Here is a 15,279-nt window from a genome sequence, read left to right as displayed (position 1 = left end):
GGGGGGAAAAAAAAAAAAAAAAAAAAAAAAAAAGCGTTTCATATTCTTATGCTTGCTCCTTGTGTCCCAATTTCTTCAGTTATCTCCAAGTATGCTGTGTCTAGGTAAAGAAAAGAGTTAAATTTTCACAGCAATAGAGAGGTAATCTCACCTCATTGTCCACCAAAAAAAACAGATAAAGGATTGCTTGGCTAGGCACAGGAGAGACTTGAAACAGAGCAACAATTACCTGACACAGGTTTCCACCCACCCTTCTCTGAAATGACTGTACAAGTAAAGAAAATTAGGATTTGGGTTGTTTTTTCCTGTAAACCCAGGGCACAACGACAGAGAGTAGCCAAGACAAGATCACTAAACGTGGAAAAATTCTGAGTGAGAAGACCCAGGATCCAAACCCCAAATAAAGTGATCCCTTCGCAGCTTTGAGCCTGAACTAATCTTTAGTTAAGCAGCACTTGCGCTTGTTGAGATTAAGGACATGTTTACACATACATTTCTTTCAGTGGAAAGTGCCAACTTAAACAGCTCTCCCCTCCATTTTATTCCATTCCCACCAAGGTTTTTCTGAACCTAGGTCAACACCTTAAGCCAGTGGAGCCCACAAACGACACGCCAACAAAACTGAAGATAAGAGGAGGAAGAAACAGACAGCCAGCGATGAAGGGTAGATGGAGGCAGCTGCTTAAAAGCCAGCACTGCTATACAAAGATATATGTGGCACCAAAATGAGAAATTCAAGGCTTCAGTCTACAACACTCATTAATATTCAGCTGAGCTTAGAAAACACTGACTTGTTTTTTATTTTTACTCCAAATACCTACATTTCCAGGATGGGGAAGTCCTTATGTACAAGCATGGAGAACATCTTCACTGAGTTTTTGTGTCACCTGGACACACCCTCCAGATTAAATAATATTAAAAAAAAAAAAAGCCAAAGACTTAACTATCACTCCAGAATTAGCTAACTATAAACCAAGACTACTTGCCAGTAAAGCTAACACCTCTTGTAAGCCTTGGGCTCATTGCTCATGCTCTGCACTGGGTGACTGATGCCTCTGGAAAGTGTAAAACCCAAGTCAGTCATCCAGCACAGCCAAGTCCAGTGCCACCTATAAGTACCTACGTGTACGCTCACCAGCACCCAATCTGATATATCCTGCAAAGACTGAGCTGACTGTATTTAGTAGGCAGGAAAACCCCAGACACAAGCAGAGAGTGGGATAAGGAAACAAATTTGGAGGATTAAGGAGAAGTGATATGTTGCAGAGCTATGGTTCTTGCTGGGATCCCATGCACGGGAGACAGGGTCTGCAGCGAGGCTGAAGGATACATGGAGGGACATACAGTTGGAGTCCTGATTTGTAAAATGAGTAAACGAACAAGACCACGTAGAGCAGGTTAATAAGGCTGATCAGAGAAGAGACATTGAGAAGCACAGCTCTGTGGGGACTTGGATCAGGGAATTAGACATACAAACCACAGAAGCAAAGCTCCCTAGTGAGGGATACACACACACACTTTTACACTCGCTCAGTGCGCTGACTGGAGCCTGACCAAACCGGCCATCAGAAGTGGGAAAGGAGGGTCTCCTTCAACACCACCACAGCTGAACCACCATACATACTCTTCCTCAAGCATCAGATACAAAGTGGAAAGGGATGCTGGTTAGGTCCCTGACCAGAGCAAGATGATTTTTTTGTTGGACTTAAAGGCACTCGCTTAATTAGCCTGTGCATGTCTTAAAAATGAAACAGATGCCACAAGACAACTGTAATGATGAGTTCTTTACAGATAAATAGCTTTAGGTACCACATGAACTGACATGCTGCTGAGCAGAAAGACAACCTTAAACTGTCTAGACAACAACCTGATACACACAAATCCAGTAGAGCATAATTTATTGGCAGTTAAATATCTTGACTGAAAGACTTTCATGAGTAATCAAACATCTAACTGATTCTCATAGAGCACTTTTCCCAACACAAACAAACTTGAATTTTCTGGCAACTGTATCTAACATCCCTTTAAGTCAGTAGAAAGTGAAAAGAGGCAATCGCTTACCACCCACCAAGGTGGTCAGGCTCAGGGACACAATCTTGGGATGCTCCCTCCCTCCCTCCCTCCCTGTGCACCCAAGAGAAGCTGGCACCTACCCTCACTTGCTCAACACCCCACCCCATCTCTCCACTAGCAGCCAAATTTTCCTTCTTGCAATATCACAGGGATCAAGAGGCAGGAACATGCAAGTAGGATACGATAAAGGGAAGACAAGGTTAGGAAAGCTGAGACCATCTGACAGAAACACTGTTCTTACCAGAGGACTTCAGCTATTTAGAAGCCAGTTGCTGCTCGAGTTGCCATTCCCAGCACACTCTAAGGAAAAGGCAGCAGTCCAGAAGAGCGCTCTAGAAACAGTTCATGGTCTGCAGTCCCCACTGGCCCACCCTAACCTACCCAAAATGAGTTAATACTTGGTGTTCCAAGGTCACTACTCAACGCTGCATGTTTTCACAGCTTCACTTCATGTCAACAGGAAGCAACCACTACACTGGTTGCATGGTCATAGCATTTCCAACAGCATCTGCACTAATATTCAAAAGGGAATATGGGAATATTTGAAATCAACGAGATCTGTTTTCCTCTCCCCAATTCCCCTGTACCATGGATGGGAGCTTTTGACCTGGATTCCTTCCTCTTCATTTTATATTTAGTAATCACAGAGAACTGGTGCTTAGATGATTTAAATGCTATGACACTGACGGTGGTTAATAGCAGCAACTTATCTGCTGCATCCATCTTTAAATCACTTCTCGTAATGTTGTCAAGTAGATATATAAAAGGCACTCTTCTGGTTCTACTCAGAGCTGAAAATATCTATCAAAGAGAAATACTCATCTGGTGGTAAGATTAAACTGTATCCACCTTCTCTGCAATTCCCGCATGTCTGAAACAACTAGTATTAGCCACTGACAAATGGCAAACCAGACGAGATGGACATCTACCTCCGCAATTTCTGTATTCCACTAAACGCCATTCATTTTGAAAAGCATATATTCTAAGCTTTTTGAAATGCACTGTTTGAAAAAAGAAGTTAAGCTCACCCCACAGAGGAATTTTTCTAACATTTTAAAACCTTGCCTGTAGCACAGTAAGCCTGGAAGGGTCTCCTTAAAATGCCAGCTGCTGCCACTCCCTAGTCCTTTCAAGACCTGCAGTTGAGCAACATAGCGGCTCCTGCTTCCAGAGGACAGGGCGTGCTCCTCCACAGCACTGACACCAGCTCCAGCACAGCCTGAGATCAGACGCCGAAAACGCATTCCTTCCTTGATGGGTTTTTTCAACTACAATGCAGAACATGTCTCTGAATTTAAAACTATGTTGTTCAGAGTACTTTGATTAAAAACTTTTGCAACGCTGCTGCTAGAAATCCAAAGCTGTACATGCACATCGGGATGGCCATTGTTGGCTGGGTGTTAGCAGTTAAGCAGTAAAATGCTAACATTTATGAAGCCTCACTTGTCAAAGTTATTTATATCTATATTCTTTCTGATCTCACCCCTCTAACCTTAGCCTACCTCACCCACCGCAGCAGGGGTGCCATAAAGCACTTGGTTAGGCATTAATGTCGAGTTCCACCGCTAATCACATTCATACTTACTTCTGCTTTGTCCAATGATTAACATGAAGTTTATGTATTCTTGCCTCCCTGAAAAATGTCAGAGGTTACATAGTTTTCTTCTTTGCTGAAGGATAACCTTTATACAGATTCTGTTTTCTCATCTGTAATTCACGTTGCCATTTTAGAAGACTTAGCTGATTTAGGTGGAACCAAGCTACGAAACCGAAAGCAAATCATGCAGCAAAAACCAGATTTCACCGACAATGAACAAAGCCTGTTTCACCTCAGAAAACAGATAAGGGAATACAGATGCATTGACAGATTTAGGAGACTTCTGTACTTATATTTATGTATATGATTCACACTTTTTAGTTAATTTTTAAATGAACACCACATTCACTTTCTCCAGGCGCTCTGAAAAGCAAAGTCATTTCTAACACCTATTAAACCATCCACATAAAGAAAACTTATTAAAAAGTCCTCCTGCCCTTGGATTAATAAAATACCCTGGAGCTGGGAAGTTTAGGGAAGAGTTATGGCAACAACAGGGAAAGAACGTGGGCAAAACAGCACCCCGAGCGGCGTGCTTCTTCCCCACTGGCGAGGATGTAACACCAGCCCTCAGCTTTGCCCCTCCAAAGAATAATCCAGGAGAGGTAGCTTAGTCCACACCAGCTAAACCAAAAGAGATGTGCTGTAAAAACCAACCTGAACACGTTTTGGAATACACATCTGTATGTTCTAAATACACGTAAAAAGAAAGCCACAGCAATCCACAGTCAGGTGGAAGAAGGAAAGATGTAGACATCAACTTCCTATAGGACAGAAAATCCCATGATACATTTAGAGTATGCATTAAGAGAACAGCACTGAAATAACAATCAATATGGGTATAAAATTAGAAGCTTGGCTTTTTTAAATGAACAGACAAGTGTGAAAGGCACAACGTTTGGATCAATGCAAACCAATATTTGGACAGATGCCATGCAGACCAGAGAAGATTAAACATTTAACACGTTCTTCCATAACTACCTCATAAAAGGTATTTAAGCCCACCTGTAAGTCAAATCCCTCAAAGACGGACAAATTTCCTTTCGTACTTTCCGAGTCGCACAAAACCCCAGCCAGCCTTCATCACACCTGCGTCGGGGACACCAGAACCAGGCTGTCGCCCGAGCAGCTGGAGCGCACGCCCAGACATCACGCCGTGGTCTTCACACCGGCACCGAAAGCCGAACTTACCAAGCAGTGCCCGGCCGCTTCGGCACAAGACCCCCACGTAAACAGCGGGCCGTGTCTCCAGGAGCGCGCCGCGAGGCACCGCTGCCGCCGCCGCTCAGAGGGGCCCTGGCAGCCTCAGCTGGCCAACGCGGAAGTTTTGCTGACGGAGGCAATAAATGTCCATCACCAAGGCGACAAGGTGAAAGGACAGCAATCTAGGATTTCACCTGAAGAAAGCTGAACCGCGGCGGGGGAGTGTTGGTTTGGTTTTGTTTTGGGGGTTTTTTTTCCTCTCTCTGTGTAGAGACATTTTTGATTTCAAACCAAGATAGGCGTCAGTGAGGTAAATTTCCACTGACTGGAAGGAGAGAAACCAGATCACACTGGAAAGTTACCTGCACGCAGAGACTGTGAATCCAGTTGCATCCACTGAGCACCTCATCTCTACTTCTATTATACCTGAAAGTTTGCAAAATGTAACAAATAGAAAAGACAACAAATCTTTAACTCAATGTTTTGGTTGCAAAACACATCAGAACGGAAAAGACAACAAATCTTTAACCCAATGTTTTCACTGTTGGCACTTTTGTTATCCTGAATCAAAAGACACACACAGAGCCCCTGGTGTGCTGGACATAATAAAAACATACAGTCACCCAAACAAACTGCTCTTTAATTCTCCCCATTATTGTGAGAAATCAGCTAGGATTTGCAGTTTCAAAACAAAACAGAATATTTGTTATCTACTTTAAAAAAAGGGCAAAAGTGTTTTTTATAGCAAGCCTAACAACGTTAAGCTATTCCTACATCTTTTAGCAACTGAAAACACGGAAGACAAGTTAGGCTGCGGAAGAGTCATGCTGATTCTTACTTTGACTTGCTGGTGGATTAAACCAACCCACGCTACAGCTGAGTGAAAAAAAACGTACCCTGGGAAGCTATTCCACATCAACATCTTACGCAGAATATTACCAAGTCAGATTATCCTCTGTTCTGACAAACAGCCACCTACCTAGCATCAAACAACGCGAGGGCAACCCAAGAGGGAGAACCGGAGCAGGATGCCCTATCCGGCGGCCGGCCACCATCACCCCTGGGACGAAGCCAGCTGCCCGTGCACCGAGCAAGCCGAGGAAAACTCACGCTCCTGTGCTGCCAAGGCTTGGGAAGCAAGAGAGGCTGCCTGGCCCGAGCCATTCCTGCCTCGGCAGCGCTCGGGTGAGGCGAGATCAAGCGCTCGCCCCTCTCCTGCCGCTGCCCAACCCCTCCGACCTCCGCTCAAGAACGCCCCTGGCCCTGCCAGCCGGCAGCCGCAGGCTCCTTCCCGGCAAACCCCAGCCACCGAACACCACGGCCCAGAAACGCTCTGCTTTCAGATCAAAACCTCTGCAGACATTTAAAGGAAAAACAACAAAACAACACAAAAGCAACCACAGTTTGGAAGAAAGGCCATGAGCCAAGCAAAGCAGTCAGTCAACATATGTAATACCGCTACCCTTGTTATCTCCCAACAGCACTGGCAGTTGGAGCAAGAAGCAGCTGGTTTTCTTTCTGGAGACACGGGGAGAGGCATCTGAAGTGAACAGCTCAACCTCTGGGGACATCATAGTGATTTTCTGAAGGCCATAGCAACAGTACGGGACAAATCTCAGGATAATTCTTGCAATATCTTAATAACCTTGAAATTTGTCAGTGGCAATTTTGCAAACAGTCTTTGATAAAATCTCAGTTCTGCAATGAAAACAAAAACATGCAGTAAGGGTATGAACCACATCTCCATTCTCTGCGAAGGTCAGCACAGGAAAAGAAACTTAGAATAAAGGTCACTAGGTTACAGCCACCTACTTATCTGGCTCAAGCAGGGAAATTAAAACTTCATTTCAGGTAGCTTCACCACAACCAACCTTGGAACCCAGCTTAGATCTTCCTCCCTTCAAGTGTTGATCACAGTCCCCCTCACGAAGTCCAAGACTAAAACAAATTGTGCCTTTTATTCCCTGCAGAATTCTCAACCCTCACTGCATGATGCAACATATTTAAAAAAAAAAAAAACAAACATTACTTTGTCTATAAGCAGATCTCAAAATCAGAGCAACTAAACCTAGGAGCTTTTGGAGGAAAGAATGCCATGAAATTTGGATCACAAAGACCCTCCTGGCTACACAAAGTCGGCCGGCTCACAGAGCACTAGCACTCCTGGTCCTCCAGAGCATGTCTCCAGGCTGAGGTGAGGACTTCCCGCCCAGCACGGCAGCAAAACCCCAGAGAAACCCAAGTTCTGAGGAAACCAGAACTCTGCTGCTGAGCAAAACCTGACTTCTCATCTTCACGCAACAATGCCCCGAATTGAGGGGGACCAGCTCTTTTTAACGCTAGAACAAGCGTGTATTCGTCAGCTCCCTGTGCTGGAGCTGGAGGAGAAGGTGGCAGCAGCTTTGGGAGCACGCTCTTTCTGCGGGTGAGTCTGAAGGGCTGGCAGAAAAGATGAGAGGTTTAAGTTCACAGGATGGTCATGTGAAGCCAAGTTCCTCAAGTGTAGCCACAGGCCGTGTCGGGCTACGTTTAAAAGGCTCTGATTATCCCACAATGCTAGAAAATTTACTGAATTATGTTTTACTGAATATTTTACCAATGCACACCAGAACCATCACATCAACAGATTAAGCAAACACCAGTAAGCATTAAAAGAACTGCAGAGTTTGGAGAACTGTGGGAATCTTAATCTCATACAACAGAAAAATATTAAATGTTTTAGAATAATGATTCAAGTCCCACTTCTAGGACTTCGGACCTCTAGGAAGAGGCATGATATTCATGTTTTCCTTGGCTTGACTGACACAGCTGGGGAGAAAAACCACTAGGCAAAATTGCAGGAAGGCACAAGTTTGTCTTAGAGGGACAGTACCACAATGCTACTCTTGCACATGGACAAAACAGCACACAAAACTGAAGTGAGCAAGTTAAAAACGCACAAATCAGGAGTAGCATATGGAGATCAAAGGTACGCACATATGAGTGACGGGGTTAGGAACCAGGACTCAAAACTCCCAGTCCAACATTGAAAGCACACTATTAAGAAACAGGCTCAAATCACAGCACTGACCTGATGAAAATCTGCTTACAAGATTTTTTTTTACTGCATGTTTAAAAAATAGTGTTCCAGGTGAATCGCAATCTATTTTTATAAAAATCAGTTGAACTCCATGCAGCTAAATATACCTGAGCAATTTTAGCAAGCATGTTGAACCAGGTCACCTGTGGTCTTTAGAAATACCTAAGAGTATGAAAGAGAACTTTAAATTAATGGACTTGCTGTACGGCACAAGACTTCATTCTCCTTATTTAACATTTAGACCTATTATATATATCACTCACTAAAGAAATTCATCTAACCAACACGTTGCTTTCTGCACAACTTAATTCATTAAACTCTCCAGCAGTGTGCACAGATCTAGATCCAGCTGTGCCAGTAAAGAAAAAAATTCTTATCCAATAGCTTTCTTCCCGGTTATTAACACTGCCAGAGGTAACCATCTCCCCCCTCCAGCTGACAGCAGAGACCATGACAACCAAAATAAAGTCAGGTTAGTTTCAATAAACTCACTCCCTTGGACAGCTTCAAGCTCATGAGCACTCAGAGCAGTGGCTGGGGAGAAGACATGACCTCTACTAAACGGGCTGTGACGACTCAGTTTCCCTTCACTGGCTCCTGTTCTGGGCTCAGACTTGGTGGCTACTTGGATTTCCAGCTTCTTGGCTCTTCCATCCGGATAGGCAGACACTGGTCTAAATACCTACTCTTGTCATTCATACTACATGAAGGACTGCCCTGGAGAAGCTTGCAATAGCAACAAGTTTGCCATAAAAAGCACAATTGATCACTTGTATCTGCTTAATTTAGCACCATTTTGTGGCAAGTATCTCAAAGGAAAGAAAAAACAGCATAGTATGAGAAAGGAGGGTATGTTTCCTGAATCATCTGCATACATCGTACATTTATGGTACAGGAAATTCTCTTTCTGAAGGAAACCTCAATCTGCTTTTCTCTAGAAAAGCCAAGAGAAGTATTTAAACTTTGGTAGTAGCAAAGAAACAGAAAAAGCATTTGTTACGTGTTACTATTAAAAATATGAACAAAGCTTTGACTAGAAATTACTGGTGCATTTGCAGAAGTCTGTGACCTAAATGTGACTCTTCTATATGGACTTAAGTTCTAAAAGGAAAAAAAACCAAACCAAAACATCCAACCCTAATCTTGCACCAAAGATCAACACCAAGATCATCTGCATCCAAACTGAAAATTACTGCAAGTTTAAACAGAAAATTCATACAGGAAACTCTGACAGTAACTTCTTTTCCTTCCCTTAGGGGATACAGAAACTCAGCTGATTCATTAAAACCTCAAGCTTTTATTTAAAAAAAAAAAAAAGTAAAAGTCTAACTTTCTGGCATGCAAAAATAGCCCTTCAAGTATGAACTACCATAAAATAAAGGAATGATGTTTTTACATGTAGGATGATTACATTACACTGGCCCTGACACTCATAAAAGCTTTGCGAACCAGAGAGTGAAACAAGGCCAGCTGGTTTAATTTCAGATATTCATTATCCTCAGGTCAGCGTCCGGACAGATCTATTACTTTCCAGCACACAGAAGAGAGTAGTAATTCAAAACTTATTAGTCAAAAGAGAAACACAAAAATCCAATTCCGCAGTGAATGTCTAACAATTTTGCCCAATACTAAAGAATGGTCTAAATTCCCTATTAAGAGCCTGCAGTAAGAAGACACAGAAGGACACAATGGACTTGTTTTCAAAGCATCTTTTCCAGCATGACAATTAGGTTTTTACCTTGCACTAAGTCAACCTAAATTTTTATTATTTTTTTTAAAACACTTAACATCTTGACATGCTGTTTTTTCATATGATGAAATCCACCAGGCCCTTAAAATTCAAGACTTTTTCCAAGTGAAAAATTATGAATTACACTTAATACAATCTTAACTTTTCCTATGCGAAATGCCACACGAATCCAGGTGTAACTCTGTATTTTAGACTACCAGTTTTCATAAAAATCCACTGATTTAACAGAAAGCCACCATGAGTAAGCAGTACATACAACCTCAAAGAGAATCACAGAAGAGATGAGGTTGGATCGCCCTCTGGAGATGACCTCATCCAACCCCACTGGTCAAAGCCAGGGGAGCTAGAGCAGGTTGTCCAGGACCATGCCCAGTCAGTTCTGCACATCTCCAAGGATGGAGACTCCACCATCTCTGCTGGCAATGCTCTGCCTCACCCAGCCCAGCAGGCCATCGGCTGCCTTTGCTGCAAGGGCGCATTGCTGGCTTGTACTCAATGTGTTGTCTCCACCAGGACCCAAAGGACCTTCTCCACAGAGCTGCCTTCCAGCTGGTCAGGCCCCATCTTCTCCTGGAGCTCGGGGGTGGCTCCTGGCCAGGTGCAAGACATGCATTTCAATTTGCTGAACTTCATGAGATTCCTGCTAGCTCGTTTCTCCAGCTTGTCCAGGTCCCTCTGAATAGCAGCACAACCCTCCGGCATATCAACCTCTCCCCCCAGTTTGTATCACCTCCATCTCAAAGTTTGCTGACAAACAGCAAATTAGACTGGGGCACAAAGGGGAAGGCAGTGTTTTCAAATTTAAATAATACTACTACTACAAATGACAAGTTAGAGATGACTTGGAAATAGATAAAAACAGAATTCCCAGAAAACCAGTTTCAAAACAGTTGTGGTTAGGAATCAAGACAGGTAGGAGAACAGGTTTAAAACAACTGTGGTTAAGAATCAGGCAGGTAGGAAAACATTAAGCTCAGGTTATATTTGTAGGCAATGACACGTGCAAGGCTCCAAGGAGATATATGTTGGCTTGCTGGACAAAGGGCAACTTACATTTGCATGCTGTCGAAAGCTGTTCTGAAAAAGGACAGCTCTTGCTACTGCTAGGAATACTTACCCAGTTAGCTGTAGTTGTGCTTTGTTATGCCTCGTGGTTTGCAAAAACTTTCAGCATCACCCAGAATGGCACCAGGTCCAAAGTACTTCCTAGTAACTCTGTTGTTAATTGTTCAAACTGAATTTGAATATTCACAATATCATCACATCACTACTACTGCTACTGTTCGGAGAATCAAAACCACACTGAAGTTCACCAGATTGGTGAACACAGCAAGATTTATTTATTGCAAACCATTGAGGGAAAACCGTGCAGTAAGAGTAAGGCCTGTTAAGGCCTTCACAAGTATCACTACATTTATGTGCAGGGAAAAAAAAAAAAAAAAAAAAAAAACAAAAAACCCACAACAACAAAACAAACCTCTTAGCGTGATTCTTTTGTAATTAGCTACTATACATTGGAATGACTGTCTGGGGATGTATCACAACAATAGAAACTCCTGCTGCATCTTAGGACTATTTAAAATAAGGACAGCTAGAGAGAGGGTTTATAACACTTGGCTCGCAGAGCCAGGGGGATGCCCTGAGTAGCACTGCATGATAATAATCCTAAGATTACCCAGAACAAGTGTGATTCCAATACTGTTGTTTCAATTCCTATTTCCAGGTTAGGGCAGGCACACATTCACCTGCTAACCATCCGACGGCAGGCGGTAAGTCTCTAAGTTACAACGCCTGTGTCTGTCCCTGCAGACTGAGCAGCACCAGAAAACGTTCCCAGGCAGCGGGGCATTGCCATCTGCCCCATTACCCTGCGGGAGCAGTCCCTGCCGCAGCCTTGGCTCCAGTAACAAGCACACTCCCAAACAACGTCTGAGCGTGGTTCAGGAGGCAGCACGGGACAGGGACCGTGCCCAACACGGTCTGCGTGCGGCCAGGTCCTTGGACGGCAGGGACTTGAACGGCACGCATACAGACTCTTCTGTGCCAACAGGCCCCAGTGTAACAGCACGGTCTTGAATCCACTAGCATACACACGGACAATGACTGCTACTTGCAATCACGTATGTACGCAACAATAATCAGTTGTAAGAGGCGGGAGTTTCCTATGCATGTAGGAATAAATCATGATATATACAAAAATCCAAGGAATTACACACACTTCTATATTTACACACGGGTATCTTGTTTTCCATGACCAAAATTTTAATTATTTTTGGCATTTGACCAGACTTAAGACTTGTGCAATTTGTTTGCAAGATAAACATGACAACAACAAAATAACAGTTCAGAAATTGGAATGTTATTTTACCAGTCAAAAGAAGATCATTGATGTGCTTATGAAATGTGTTACAATTTTGTTAGACACTTCAGGTGGGTTCTGGTTTGGTTTGTAGCGTTTGTGGGTTTGGGGTTTTTTTAAAATCACTGGGTCTGAAGATCATGATCCTGTATTTCAACAGCTCATAAGGAAAGGCTTACATATAGTTTTTCACAGTGGAATGGGAGGATGAGAAGAGTATCTCTAAAAGATGTTCTTCCCTCACAGAGGAAATAAATCCACTTTCTGATGATCACTTGTTCCTTTTCTGGAAAAGAAGGAAGATGTTCAGTAGAATAAAACTTGCACTCGCCTACATTTCTGTAAAGGCAATATAACCCTGATACAACCAATGTGCACACACTCCACCTGCCAAATTCAGTGACAATATTAAGTTTGATTGATGATATTCTGAAATACTTGCAGGAGAGCTTTGACACAGAACTTGAGCTCTACCTACAGCTCAAGACCCAGCCCATGCCTGCTGAAGTAGACCAAAACGTTACTGGAAGGACACCGAGCAGCACTGCTGTATTTCTGTGGCGCTCAGTGAAGAGAGACCTTGTGGGGACAAGGTGCTCGCTTTCCCCTCAGCACTGCCAAACAGAGCAGCGTGTGAGTCTGCCGGTGGTGACTAAGCACACACAAGTGAGGCGAGGCACACAGAAGAGGGGAGCAGGGACCGCCATCCGCTCGGTGCTGAGCAGAACGGCACCGGCTTCCTCATTTCAGCTGCTCATCCTGACCAATTAACACCACTAACCTAATGGAGAAGCCCTGTCCTCAGCTGCACGTGTGACATCATGCAGGGTCGGGCACTTGCATCACACACGGGCTTATGCCAAGCAACTTTTGGACACAGCAGAATTTAAAAAGGCAGGCAGATGTGTTGCGGCATATCAGCTGGTGAGAAGTGTGCGTTTCCTGGCAGAAAGAGATTAAATGCCTGCCTTTAGACCACGGTATGAGAGCATTTCCTCAGAAACTCATCTGTGAGTAATAACCAGTGCTGGAGATCCAGACATTTCATGAAAAGTGGGTCTGAAGCTCAGATTAATGTATTTCAAATATCTTCATTAAGGGCCTCTGCAATCGTCAACAGTTAATTTTAAAAGTTCTTAAGAACAGACTATTCAACAGCCAAGCAGAAAAAGCCATCAAACATCATAAGAAACAATGCCCTTTTAACTCACATTACACTCATTATCAACCTGTATTTTATCCCTGCCATTTCACATGTTTTGAAATGCAACTTTAAAGCTTCTATCATTTCATATGATAGCTAGAAAGTAAGGCTTAGACAACAACTTTCCCAACATACATGAGTGACAGGCTGTTAACCGCACACTGTGAGTGAGGAGCCAGCTGGTTTGCTGCAAACTAGTCAAAAGGTAAATCATGAAGATTCCCTCCCTGATTACCAGTCTCCAAGGAGGAGATACTTCCATTCCATAAAAGATGCTATTTTCATACGCCTGTTCTGATAGCCCAAACGCCAAGATATTTACGTTTCAGAGAAGCAGCTGCTTCCTGTGCACATAGGGTACTCTAGACATCATTTGTTTAAAGCAAGTTTTAAGAAAATTCTGTTATCTTCTTTCTTTAAACTCTGAGGACATTGACAGCTCTGATTTAAAAAGTCAGTGTTGATTATTATGCCACAGATTAATGCTCACACTTCCTCAGTGAAAAGCCTAGGAAGTGGCTGTAGATAACTAAAAAAACCTGGTATCTTACAGCTTTATGCATAGAAAACACACATTCACAAGTATGTTGCTGGTCATCAGCTTGAATTTTTTTTTTTTTAAAGACATGTAAATCACAAATACCTACTAAACTTTTCACCATTTTTGAAAGGCTGATTATGCATACAAAACATACAAAAGAAGATCCCGTATCAAATGGGGGAGGTTTAGTTGTATTCATTCCAGTAGCCCAATTAGTTGCCAACTGATCACACAAGCATGTTTATGTAACCACAATCTATATTCTTGTTATTTAATGACTTTAGACCATAAACAGTCAGCTTTATCGTGGCTGCACTGTTTAATGACAGAACACACATTCAATAAAAACATAATCCAACAATAAACTGTGATTGGAGGCTTATTCTAACCCAGATAACTTCAATGATCTATTCCACAGCACGCACCCACAGACCAAAGTTGCACCTCTGGCTGTTTCACCTGGAGAATGACCTGGAGGGCAGGGGAAGAACAGGACAAGGAATTTCTTAAATAGGCTTTGCTGGAAAACCCTTGATAGCAGGAAAACTACACTAACTGACAAGAAAATGCCAGTGAGATTTTTAAAACCTTAAATACCTCTAAAAGGAAAGCTTCTTACTGCAGCACTTCAATCTCAGAAAATACTGTTATCAGGCATATTTTCAGAATGTGAATAGATACTAGTCAGTTTTAGGATCTGTTGCTCCGAAGATCTAACACTGCCTTAGCAGAGGGCAAAACAGACTTTATCTTGGTTCACTGGAATGCATAAATTAAAACTCTTGTTTTCAAAAGATTTTGTAGAGATACACAAGCAAAATACCACAGACATAATACATGAGCTTGACTGATTCCACACACACTTTGCATCAAGAGGCAAAAAGCTCCTGAAAACTGAACAAAATTTGGGAAAGAGCAAAACAAAGAAATTTCCATGTTTTTTTTTAAAATAGTTTGATTCTTCTCTTCTGTTCAAAGCAGAGATCAAGTATGATTGTAATGTCAATAATCATGCCTTCCAATCATGAAGTATTAATGCTGGGTTATTACATTTACTGTAATTCATCCCAATGCATTCAGCAGTGATAACTTTAAGCATACTAAGAGAACAGTACCATAGAAGATGATTGCTTAACTAACAATATGGTAAATTGTTAGGTATAGTGTGATGTATTCCTACTCATCCTGCTTTGAGCAGTGGGGGAAAAATAAGCAAAGATGTTAAAAAGCAATATGCAGTGCTAACAAATCCAAAATATGTATCTGAAAGCAATTTTAGAAAGATTAGTGAATGTTGCTGGCACTAAACCTTATGCTACAATTCAGTGCTCAGTGTATTAATTTACTACAAAAAGACCTTGTTTGAAACTTGGTTCATAGCAAGCCTGATAAACTGTAAAAGTAAAAAGGATGAAATATAGGCTGTAATCCCAGAATTCAATCAGGAGCTGGATTCATGCATTTTGGAGAGCT

The 15,279-nt window shown here is 42.5% G+C and overlaps 1 protein-coding gene across 4 annotated transcripts in view; it reads right to left on the bottom strand.

Moving 5' to 3' along the window:
* The window catches only part of NEDD4L (NEDD4 like E3 ubiquitin protein ligase), a 193,318-nt gene that overhangs the window by 153,372 nt on the left and 24,667 nt on the right, over nucleotides 1–15,279 (bottom strand). Inside the window, exon 1 of one of the 4 annotated variants that reach the window (XM_052778724.1) lies at nucleotides 4,862–4,880. The exons of the other annotated variants lie outside the window; for them this stretch is intronic. The gene's annotated coding sequence lies outside the window, so the exon portion shown is untranslated. Of the gene's footprint in view, nucleotides 1–4,861; nucleotides 4,881–15,279 lie in introns of those variants that run through there. 4 annotated transcript variants of the gene reach the window in all.

This window comes from Harpia harpyja, chromosome Z (assembly GCF_026419915.1).
Source record: "Harpia harpyja isolate bHarHar1 chromosome Z, bHarHar1 primary haplotype, whole genome shotgun sequence".
NCBI classification, from domain to species: domain Eukaryota; kingdom Metazoa; phylum Chordata; class Aves; order Accipitriformes; family Accipitridae; genus Harpia; species Harpia harpyja.
Note: the sequence above shows the minus strand (reverse complement) of the source record. Positions and strands in the feature narration are given on the sequence as shown.